The sequence below is a fragment of the Magnolia sinica genome, chromosome 16 (genome assembly GCF_029962835.1).
Source record: "Magnolia sinica isolate HGM2019 chromosome 16, MsV1, whole genome shotgun sequence".
Lineage (NCBI taxonomy): Eukaryota > Viridiplantae > Streptophyta > Magnoliopsida > Magnoliales > Magnoliaceae > Magnolia > Magnolia sinica.
Genome location: NC_080588.1, coordinates 43,358,044 through 43,361,035, shown reverse-complemented (window position 1 = coordinate 43,361,035; position 2,992 = coordinate 43,358,044).

The following is a 2,992-nucleotide window of genomic DNA, read 5'->3' as shown; positions in this document are numbered from 1 at the left end:
CAGCATATACAATCGGCTCGATACTCGGCCTCAACAACTGAAATCAGTCTTGATACTTGGCCTCGACAATCGGAATCGGCCTATACAATCGGCCTCAACAATCAGAATCACCATCGATACTCGGCTTTAACAATCAGAATCGGCCTCGATACTTGGCCTTGATAATAGAATCGGCCTATAAATCAGCCTCAATACTCGGCCTCGATAATCGAAATCGGTCTATACAATCGGCCTCGACAATCAGAATTAGCCTTAACAATTAGCCTCGATAATCAAAATTGGCCTCGATACTCAAATTGGAATCAGCATATACAATCGGCCTTGATACTCAACCTCGACAATCGGAATCGACCTCAATACTCAGCCTTGACAATCAAAAATGCCCTATACAATCAGCATCGACAATCAAAATCAGCCTCAAACTCGGCCTCGACAATCAGAATTGGCCTATACAATCGGCCTCGATAATCAGAATCGGCCTCGATACTCGAAATCGGTGAGAATGGGCCTAACACGGCCTAATGGAAGGTCACAATGTGGACATTCAACCAGCATTGCCCATCAAAGTTGACATTTAACCAACATTGCTCCCAAGGAGTGACCCACATAAACATTATTACCTGCACCATGGTAAAATCAATCATCACATTGGGCCATGAATACACAATAGGTGAGCCCTACACCTAGGCCTCAAATATATCACATGGGCCTCTCATATACATCACGATGGGCCACAACCCATGAGCCTCAGATATATCACAATGGGCCTTACTCATGAGCTTCATGTACATCAAAGTGGGCCGTATGTCATGGATAGCTCGGATCAAACACATACATCACGTAGGGGCCACATGAATGGATGGTGTGAATATATAACATATATATCACGGTGGGTCCTACATCCTGATGGATAATGAGAGCTTGGATTGCATCTGAAATCATTTCAATAGTGGCAGGTGCAACATTTGTATTACTGTACACTATCATTGGGGTTCATGGCTCACTAATGTGATAAGCACAGTCCAAACATTGCCTAGGTAAATCCGCACCATCCAAATATTGTCCATGTAAACCAGCACCATCCAAACATTGTCCAAGTGCATCAGCACCATCTAGACATTGCCAAGGTGCATCAACAGCATCTAAACATTGCCCAGGTGCATCAGCAGCATCCAAACATTGTCCAGCACCGTCCAGCACATCTGGACGCCGTGAATAAAATAAATACATCAAGTGTGTGACCCACATGGCAAAACAGGTGGACGACTCAGGTTTAAAACACATATATCAGGGTGGGTTTCCTCATGATGGGCCATCCCACAGTCACACGTGTCGTATGTGTGTATAACACATAACGTAAGGTGGGGTCCCACGTCAGTTTGGATGGACGGTGTATACAAAACATACTTCAAAGTGGGCCCCAAAGAACAAACGGCATTGATGAAACCCATACATCCTGGTGGATGTCCACGTGGCATCATGGTGCATCCCACAGCACCATCCAAGGGACGGACGGTGCGGATGCTAAATACATACATCTAGGTGGGTCCCACGTGGGGCCCACCATACATATATATATATACTGTTTATATCAAAACAGCATCCAACTCTCTGGATGTAAATAAGCTTTAAAAATAAATAAATAAATAAATTGAGGTGGGTCACTCCCTCCTGTACGGTATGAGTAAATCTCATGCATCAATGTGGCCCCACCGTTCTGTACTGTTGGACGGACGATTAGAATTCGTAGCACATGTATCTAGTGGGGCCCATCCTCACACATGTCACACGTGTGGGGTGGGTCTCACGTCCTTAAAATGGACGGGTAGAGTGGATGTTCAAATAAATCATGGTAGTCCCCACGTCCTGAAAATGGACGACGGTGTGAATCTTCACATGATCAAGGTGGGTCCACACATGTGGCCCACCCATTAACATAGTATACATATTATATTATATAAATATATTTTATATAAAAAAATAAAATCAAAAGCCAGAAATGTCCAAGCCTCAACGTCCAGGCCTGCTGGACAACAGCTTGTTCGTTGGGCCTTGCTAGTCTTTGGGACAACGGCTAGGGTGACTCCACCCTATGGATGGTGGAGATAAAACCCATAAATCACAGTGGGGTCCACATGGGCGGCCCACACAATTTGGATCCACTGGCATTTATATTTTCCTTTCATCCATGGTTGACCCGAAACCGGGCGGCAAGGTGGACCCAAATGTGGATAGCAGGTTGGCCCGCTTAAATGGATGGCATGGATCATCATTCAACATCAATGGTGGACCATCAAACCAGGAAAAAGAGAGAGAGAGAGAGAGAGAGAGAGAGAGAGAGAGAGAGAGATCGGAGCAGCGGAGGGACCCCGCCACTATGGGCCCCTCATACAAATCATACATCAAGATGGGTCCTACCATAGTGGGCCCTCAGTTCATCAAAACCACACAAATCAATTCTAGAAAACACCCACCATTAGATCTCGGACTCTTCCTTCCACCAATGCGATCTAGAGCTCCAATGGATACACTTCAACAGTTGAGATTGGACTTGGATGGTGGAGATGGAAGGTAAGAAAGTGGGCCACACTAGCTTCTCCATGGAAGCTTGGACGATTACTCCCATGGGAGTTGCTTGAAAATGAGAGAGAAATGAGAGAGAGAGGGGTGATGTAAGGAGAGAGGGATGGTGATGTATGGGTTTATTTGAATTTTGGGTAAAAGAGGAATGGGTGAGGAGAGAGAGAGTTGACTTGCAAGAGGCGATGTGGCAAGGGGCATGGGTGGTGTACTTGACTTGTGAAATGATGTGTACTTGATTGATTGATGTGACAGGTCGTAGAGATTCTCTTAAAATTCGTAACGAGTGGCGTTTCTTTGAAATGAACACGGGCCCACATCTCCTGGCCTGGGTATCAATTCGATACGTGAGGTGCGGTGTTGGGACCACGGCGACGGCGCGGTCACTAGGGTACAAGTTTCGGGTCGAGCC